We start from the raw sequence: 9,748 nt of genomic DNA, 5'->3' as shown, positions 1-9,748 counted from the left end.
TATTTGAATGGCCAATAAGTTTGTGAAAAAGTGCTCAACATTACAAGGCATTAGGAAAGTGGCAAGGATGTAGAGCAACCGAAACTCTCATATTACTGGTAGGAGCATAAGAGTACAACCATTTTGCAAAAGCGCTGGCAATTTCTTAGCTAGTTAAACATGCCCTTATACTCTGATTTAGCAATTCCAATCCTAGTTATTTATCCAAGAGGTACAAAGACATATGTCTTTAAACCAACTTATACAAGATCCAGACTGAAAGAAAATATTGACAAGATAGATGACTGAGAAAAAACTTATATTCAGAATACATAAAAACTCCTAAAACTTAATAATTTAAAGGAAAAACAGCCCCATAAAAATAAGCAAAAAACTTGACAGATGTTTCACAAAGGAAGATATTTGAATGGCCAATAAGTTTGTGAAAAAGTGCTCAACATTACAAGGCATTAGGAAAGTGGCAAGGATGTAGAGCAACCGAAACTCTCATATTACTGGTAGGAGCATAAGAGTACAACCATTTTGCAAAAGCGCTGGCAATTTCTTAGCTAGTTAAACATGCCCTTACACTCTGATTTAGCAATTCCAATCCTAGTTATTTATCCAAGAGGTACAAAGACATATGTCTTTAAACCAACTTATACAAGAATGCTCCACACACCTTTATTCACAATAACCAAAAAAATTGGGAAAAAACCCCAAACCCAAATATTCAACAGGAGAGTGGATAAACAAATCACGATGTATTTATACAATGTAGTGCTATTCAACAATAAAAATAATCAATGCACACAGCAACATGGATTGATGTCCCAAACAAAAACAACTGAAGACAAAAGAGACATACTCTATAATTCCATTTTTATGGAGTTCTAAAACAGTCAAAACCAATCGAAGGTGAAAAACATCAAAACGATGGTTGCCTCTGGGGGTAGAGATTAACTGGGAAGGGATGCAAGGGAACTTTCTAAGGTGATGAAAATGTTCTGTATCATGATAAAAGAGGCAATTAAATGATATATCCATTTGTCAGAACCGTACAGCTAAAATGTGTGCCCTTCCATGCATGTATATTTTACCTTAAAATGAAAGAACTGTTAAAAATCATCATCAGGTAGGGGAGTTCGGGGGAGTACAGCGGACGCAAGAATGGCAGAATTTGATCATTGTTGTGCTAGGTGATGAATATCCTGGCGTTAATAATACTCTCCTCCTTACGTTGTAAATGTGAATTTTTCCATAGTAGAATTTGTTAATGAAGGTGAAATAAAGAAGTTTTAAAATTTCTTTAAAGAAGAAAAAAATGAAGAGAATTAGTTGCCAGCAAGTCTTTATTAAAAGAAACACTAATGGTAGTTTTTTCAAGAAATAAAAATGAAAAAGAATCTGAAAAAGAATAGATATATGTATAACTAAATCACTTTGCTGTACACCTGAAACGAACAGAACATTGTAAATCAAATATACTCCAATATAAATTTTAAAAAATAAATGAATTTCAATTAAAAAAAAGCAATAAAAATGATCCACATGGAAACGTAGATATACAAGAGAGACTGAAGAGCACCAGAAGGGATAAATGTGTGGATGAACATAAATTAATGTAACTGTACAGAATAATCCTAATAATGTTGTGGAATTTAAAATATATGTGGAAGATTCATCAGAATAATGAAAAGTTGACAGAGTTAAAAATATTCTAAATTAAAATATTCTAAGGTGTTAAAATTATTGGGAAGATAGGAAAAATAATTTTTTGGTAAAATGTCAAGCAGACATCTTGTAATATATGTGGTAATTTATTACAGTAGTAATAGGAAACTAATGTAGTATCCACTGATGATTTTTGCCAAAACTAATCCTTACTTTGATGGTTGCAAAATACTGATTTTCCAACTCCAGCACTCCCTCTACATTTTCTAGTTGCCACTTGTCATTCTACTAAAGGAACAGAACTTTTTCCCCCTTTCTATATAAATAAATAAATATTATATGCATAAGTATCTATTAAATATATATTTATATGCAATATACTATGTATATAAGTATATATTATATATGTATATATTATCTTTTTATAATCAGTATGGACTCATAAATCCGTCAAATTGTCCCAGATTTGGCCCATGGGAGCCTCTTAAACTGGCTTGTTGTTGAGCCTCTTTAACTGGCTCCGATCATTTTGTGAATGTGCGTGTCTGTGCATGTGTATTTCCAAACTTCCTAGCATAGCAAGATATTCCAATCTTATATATTTCCTGCCCTAGCCCTAGAATGAGCCATTTCTCTGAGGAGCCCTAGACTCCTTTTAGTAGGAAATGGTATTAAAAATCAAGATCTGGTTTTAGATATCCATATTGCTACAGGGGTGTCTTTTCTTCTTGGCCTTTTCAGCAGATAGAGCTAGGAAATATATGCGTGTATAATAAACACACACATATATACACACACACAAATATATATGTGTGTGAACATATACAGGTATATACACATATATATTTATATATACCTATTTTAGAAATGAGTTCACACCAGTACCTCCAGTCCCAATTCATCCCCATAGGGCTCTTCCTTGCCTTCCTCCATTCCATATTTCTACATCTCTTTTCCCCATGGTGAGAACCCTGGCTTCCAATAATATCAACACATTTACTCTTTTTTCTAAAACATATAATAGATCCAAAACTATCTTAGAGGACTTCCCTGGTGGCGCAGTGGTTAAGAATCCCCCTGACAATGCAGGGGACATGGGTTCAAGCCCTGGTCCAGGAAGATCCCACATGCCGCAGAGCAACTAAGCCTGTGCACCACAACTACTGAGCCTGCGCTCTAGAGCCCGCGAGCCACAACTACTGAAGCCCGCATGCCTAGAGCCTGTGCTCCGCAACAAGAGAAGCCACCACCATGACATGACTGCGCACCGCAACGAAGAGTAGCCCCTGCTCGCCACAACTAGAGAAAGCCCACGAGTAGCAATGCAGCCCCCTGCCCCCCAAAAAAAATTGTTTTAGAATTGATTTTCCTATAGCATTGCAAAAAAAAGCAAACAATAAAAACGGTTCAGGATTTGTTTGTAACTCTTCCCTGCCTCCCTTCCTCACCACAGACAAAGTATCAAATACTGTATTCATAAGTAAAGTCAACTGCTTCTTTGTCCGCCCCCGCATTCAGTAGGGTTATAGTGTTCATTTGAAATAAATTGGGTTCACTGGTTTTAGTTTGATTTCAGTTTTAGAAATGTTCTCCCTGTTCATTCTTACAGATGCAATTTTAGTTTTTGAGTATATGGAACTCTAACATACTTCCAAAAGCCAAAATGTGCAAAATATACTCAGAGAAGTGTTACTGTCTCACTTGCTTTCTGCCCCTTACCCCTTCTAGGTTACTATGTTCATTGTTTTCTGGTTTATCCTTTCTGTGTTTCTATTTGTAGAGATATATGTATGTTTTCTTATTTTGCCTTCTTTCTTATACAAAATGTAACACACTATATATGCTCATTTGCACTTTGCTTTTTTCATTTAACAATATCTCCTGTAAATCACTCCATAATCAGTTCATAGAGATCTTCATCCTTTCTTTTTACAGTGTGTAGTATAGTATCAGAGTTTATTCAACCAATCTTTTTTTTTTTTAATGCGGTATGTGGGCCTCTCACTGTTGTGGCCTCTCCCGTTGCGGAGCACAGGCTCTGGACATGCAGGCTCAGCGGCCATGGCTCACGGGCCCAGCCCCTCCGCGGCACATGGGATCCTCCCGGACCGGGGCACGAACCTGCGTCCCCTGCATCGGCAGGCGGACTCTCAACCACTGCGCCACCAGGAAAGCCCTATTCAACCAATCTTATATGCTTGGATATTTAAGTATTTGTCAATATTTTGCAATTACAAATAGTGAAGCAATGAATAATCTTGAGGGCATGTATTTTCGTATCATTGGGGTGCATTTTCAGGGTAAATTCTAAAAGCAGAATTGCTTGGTTAAGGGTACATACAAAGATAATTTTATTAAATACTGTGAAATTCCCCTCCATAAGTCTGTAATAGTTTGTGTTCCTACCAGCAATATATGAGAGCCTGTTTCCTACAGCTGTGCCAACAGGGTGTAGTTTCAAGCTTTTGAATCGCAGGCTCAGCGGCCATGGCTCACGGGCCTAGCTGCTCCGTGGCATGTGGGATCTTCCCAGACCAGGGATGGAGCCTGTGTCCCCGCATTGGCAGGTGGGTTCTTAACCATTGCGCCACCAGGGAAGTCCCTGAGCATTTTTTCAATAGAATTTTAAATCTCCTCCCCAATTTTCAGAAGAGATATAGTTATATGACTGCTGTGGACTGAATTGTGCCCTCCCAGAATTCATATTGAGGCTCTAACCCCAATGTGACTGTATTTGGAAATAGGGCCTTTAGGAGGTAATTAAGGTTATATGAAGTCATAGGGATGGGGTTCTAATCCAAAAGGACTAGTGTCCTTATAAGAGGAGACACCAGAGAATAATCTCTTCTATTTCTTTCTCTCTCTCCCTGTACACGTGTACAGAGGAAAGGTCATGTGAAGACAAGTGGCAATGTGCTCTGGAAGAGAGCTTTTACCAGAAACTGAACTGTACCAGAACCTTCATCTTGGACTTTCCAGCCTCCAGAACTGTGAGGAAATTCTATTATCTAAGCCACCCAGTCTATGGTATTTTGTTATGGCAACCTAAGCAGATTAAGAGAAGGACAATAACTTTTACCTGTGTTATATTTTGCCAATATTTTCTTCCAGTTTGTCATTTTGACTTTCTTATGGTGTTTTTCTTTTTCCATGGAAAAGTTTTGTTTTGTTTTTCATGTTTTTTAATGTAGTCAAGAGAGAAGTATTATAATAACCTTTTCAGATAATTGTGAATATTGTTCTCTGATGCTACACCCAAACTCATTAAGTGGTAGTTTCCTAACGGTTAGTAGTTATGTAGAATATTAAAACATATCACTGGACTTTTCATACTCTGTGACATTAAATCCATTGGTTTTTCTTTGACTTTGAATGAATTTCTTTTTAACCAATGCATGATGGTGTAACATCATGCATTTGGACAATATAAGTTCGCTAAGTTATACTATCTTATATATTACTAAGATATTTAAGATCTTTCTAAATGTTGACAGATTTTTATTATATAACATCAAAAAATTATATTAGTTAATACCGTCACCAATATCATCAGAAAAGTTTTTAAGTTTTGGGAAGCTGTCAACTGTCAAGCTCATGGTGGCAGACACAGGCTTTCAAAATTTTTTTAAATCTGGCCATTAAAGACACTTTTAATTCTTAAGTGAAACTGTGTGTTTGTTGAAGAATTCCGTAACTGCTAAGTTTGGGGCCACTGCCTTGATTTATGCTAAGACACAGTTTTACCCACCAGTGCTTTTGTAATATCAGTGCAAATGTCAATACAGTGAGAAAGGCAAATAAGGCCCTGCTATTAATTATGAATGTAGTCTCAACCCACAGACCCCAGTAAAGAGTCTCAGGGACCCTGAAATGGTCCCTTTGAGCACCACTGCTCTACAGGTAGCCTAATCCTTTAAACCATATTTTCAATCCAGCTCTAACCTCGGGGTGGGGGGGGGGAATATTTAAATCTAGAGATGCCTCTAGGCCTGGAAAAAGGTAATGTAGCCCTGATGGTTTTCCTTGGTCCCTTTGTTGTTCCCAATTAAGGGTAAATTTTCATCTGTACTCCTCTTAGAGAAGGGCATTAGCTGCTTAACAAAGACAGGAGGGGGTGGGGATTATTGAAAAAAAGGGAAGGAGTCAGACTCACTGCCAATTACAGATCAAAGAGAGAGAACTTACCTCTGCAGTAATGAAGTAAGGAAGAAAGGCTCCAGTGGAAGAGAGGAGACGGTGGTGCATCTGTTCCATGGAAAAGACCACATCTGTTTGCTTGTGGGGGGCAGAGGATGGTGGGGGGAGGTTTTTTTTCTTTCCTGGGATTCCTCTACTCCCTCGAGCACTCACATTCACTTCTCTTTGCTTGAGTGTGTTGATGAAAAGCTTAGAAACTAACTAGAGACCCACTCCCTGCCCTTCCACAAATAAGGTCAAGCTAAACCTGGGAAATGGTGACACCCCACCATTTGACTCTCAGATCATCGAAGGTCTTGGAGAACAGTCAGGGTGGGGCCAGGAGGTGCTGGGGAAATGCACGAATGCTCGATCCCACCCATTGCCTGCCCTGTCCCAAGATCTTTGGAGGGCCATTTGGCTACCTGTGTTAAAGCTTGTAAACTATGGCTCTTTGATCCAGCAGTTCCGCTTCTAAGAACTTATCCTCAACAGTCAGATGTGCACAAAGATGCATCTCTAAGGACATTCATTAGGTCTTTCTAATAGGGTGGGAAATTGCCTGAAAGAAAAACAGCAACAACAATAACCGATAATAATTGGTTAACTAAACATGGTACAGCCCGGGATGTTTGGGACAGTGGTTCCCAAAATGGGGTCTGCAGATCCCTGAAGGTCACTGAGACCCCAGACTTTTCATGATAATGCTCAGACATTATTTAGCTTTTTCACTGTCTTGGTCTTTGCACCAATGGTGCAAAAACAATCGTGGGTACAACTGCTGGTGACTTAGCACATATCAGCAATGACACCAAACTTTACTAATCATCATTTTATCATTTATTGCCAAGCACTCGCAGAAAAAAAAATCCCAACAGTTTCACTTAAGAATGTCCTTGATGAAGCAGTAAAAATCACTAATTTTATTGTTCTTATTGATTAACGGATTCTATTGATCTTGACCCCTCAAGACACATTTTACATTTTAATATGTTCTCTGTGACCACCTGGGAAGTATGTGTGAAGTACTTCTGCTATATAACAAACTAGGATGGTTGCCTTGAGAAAAAGCATTTGTGTGACTGAGTTGTGGACTAAACTAGCTGCTTTTTTCATGAAACACCATTTTTATTTGAAACGACCATGACGGACAGCAGGGCTACATTAATATTTTCATGGGCTCCAGGCACTTTTGCTTTTTTGGGCCCCTTCCTCTATAAAGAGATATAACAATTATATTTTATGACTATGTTAGTATAAAGACAAATATATTAATGTTATATTTTAAAATATTTTATTCGATCTAAAAGAAGTAACCTTCCTTTTCTTCTTCTGATTTTAAAGAAGTTGAAACATTTTCATAGGCCCATAAAGTCATGTGGGCCTGGGCTCTGTTCCTAATGGAGAAGGTGGGCCTGACTGACAGACAAACTGTGGTTGTTCAGACTTGGGTGTGTGCAAGGCTGAATCCTCCATGAGGCATAGTTGTAATATATCATGTTAATATATTTGTCTTCACACCAGTGCCGGGGTTTTTTGTTTGTTTTTGTTTCTTTTTTAAATGGAGGAAGGGAGCCCAAGAAGGTAAAGATGCCTAAGGCCCAGGAAAGTCATAATGCAGTCCTGTGTATATGGTGGACATTTTCTTGAAAATGAATAAAATGAACTTGTCACTTCAAGAAGGGTAGTTGTGACATTATGTTGCCAATGGTAAATTTGAACTTACAAGGAAAAATTACAATATTGGGAAATTTGTATCTGCCACCATGAGCTTGAAATCTTCTCAGTACTTAAAAACCTTCTGTTGATATCAGCGGTGATATTAAGGAATGTGATCTTCTGATTGTACCATGAAAGGAGTTCGCATTTGGAAGACTGGGAGATCTGTATAACTCAGCGAACCACTGTTTTCCAAATGACCAATGAGGGATTATACCAAATCATGCATGGCTAAAAGATCCATCAAAATAACGGATAAAAAAATAAGATAGACTATTAAGGAAATCAGTCCTTTGCCTGTGGTGTGAGTTACAAATCATGTTTCCCTAGCTTATCATTTCTACTTGGACTTGATTTATGGTGTTTTTTTTTTTTTAATGCAGACTTTTAATTTACTTTTTTAACACCTTTATTGGAGCATAATTGCTTTACAATGTTTGTTAGTTTCTGCTGTATAACAAAGAGAATCAGCTATATACATAGATCCCCATATCCCCTCCCTATCCCACCCCTCTAGGTGGTCACAAAGCACCCAGCTGATCTCCCTGTGTGATGCAGCTGCTTCCTACTAGCCATCTATTTTACATTTGGTGGTGTATATATGTCAATGCTACCCTCTCACTTCGTCCCAGCTTACCCTTCCCCCTCCCCGTGTCCTCAAGTCCATTCTCTACATCTGCGTCTTTATTTCTGTCCTAATGCAGACTTTTTAAATGTAAAGTAAAATTTAAGAATTCTGCTCATTCCCCCCCAAATAAGATAGATTAATAAATCCATTCAAAATAATAAAAAAGTAGATTAACGGATTTTTATGTTACCAAATTCAAAAATTTATCCATTGGTTTCAGATTCTACATTGCTATTAACCTGTAAGAAACTACTACTTTTTGGGTTTTGGTATGGTATCAAAGAAGAACATCCACAGTTATCTGAAAAGGATATTAAAATCTTCTATCTTTTCCCAAACACATATCTGGTTTTTTTTTTTATGTAGGCTGGATTTTTTTATACTTAAAACAATAGATAGCAACGACCAAATACAGGAGACATGAGAATCTAGCTATTTTCTGTTAAACCAGACATTAAAGAAATGTGCAAAGTTGCAAGGCAATGACACTCTTCTCACTAAATTTTGTTTGTTTGGAGAATATAGTTATTTTTTATACAAATACATTATTTATATTAACATGTAACTTGTTTATATGTTAACATTTTAAAAATGAATAAATTGATATTTAAGATCTTTCTGTTTTAATTTCTAATAGAACAAATACTGACAGATATAACCCACATAAACAAGAGCTCTTTGCAGTCCTCAATAATTTAAGATAAAGGCGTTTTGAATTCAAATAGTTTGAGAACTGCTGTTGTAGAATACCTGGTTAAATGTTCATAAAGGACCATTAAGTTTCAAAAGCAGGTGACAAGCCCTAAATGCAATAGGAACCCAAATACATTTAATATTAGGTAGATACGGATACAAGGGCTGAAAGGGGAGCAGTGGTTCTCTCCCAGTGGTATACTTAGGGTGATTTTTCTTTTTTTGAGCATTTTTATTTCCCAAGTTTTACATAGTAAGCATGCATTTATTTTGCAATTGGAGAAAAAAAATGCTGGTGGAACCCTCTGAGCCAGATTAGGGGAGAGTGCATGTCACCAAGGTAGAAGAACAGAGCACACAAGTTAGAGGGGAAGAGAAAGGGTGGTGGAGCCTTTTGGAGAGAGGGCATCTTGAACTGCTCCCAGGGACAATATTCCTAGTGAGTTCTATGAGCATGGCACACTGTGGCGGGGGGGCGGGGAGTGTGAGGGGGGATGGCACTAAGACCACCTCTTGGAGGGGTATAGACTCTAACCCAAGGACAACAGTGCATGACTCAGTGGGGACAAAAAGACCCATTCTGAATGGCCGGGGAGGATGCGGAAGATAGATGCTGGGCGCAGAGGAAACCAAGCCCCTAGAAGGGCTCTCTTCAGGACTGAGCCATGAGAACTCAGGTCCCAGATGAACTTGGATTTGAACTCCAGCGCCAGCCTACCTGCTCTGTGATCTCCAGCATATTTCTTAGCTTTCCAAATCTATAGTGTCTTCATCTGTAAACTGGGGATAGAAATGTCCCAGAAATAGTGTGCCTGCTTGGGCTGATGTGAAATGAAAATGATGGGATACATGTGATTTGACACATAGTGAGTGTGCAAT

Source organism: Neophocaena asiaeorientalis, unplaced genomic scaffold, assembly GCF_003031525.2.
Source record: "Neophocaena asiaeorientalis asiaeorientalis breed wild unplaced genomic scaffold, Neophocaena_asiaeorientalis_V1.1 scaffold204, whole genome shotgun sequence".
Classification (NCBI taxonomy): Eukaryota; Metazoa; Chordata; class Mammalia; order Artiodactyla; family Phocoenidae; genus Neophocaena; species Neophocaena asiaeorientalis.
The sequence above is the reverse complement of the archived record's forward strand: the minus strand, read 5'-3'. Positions refer to the sequence as shown.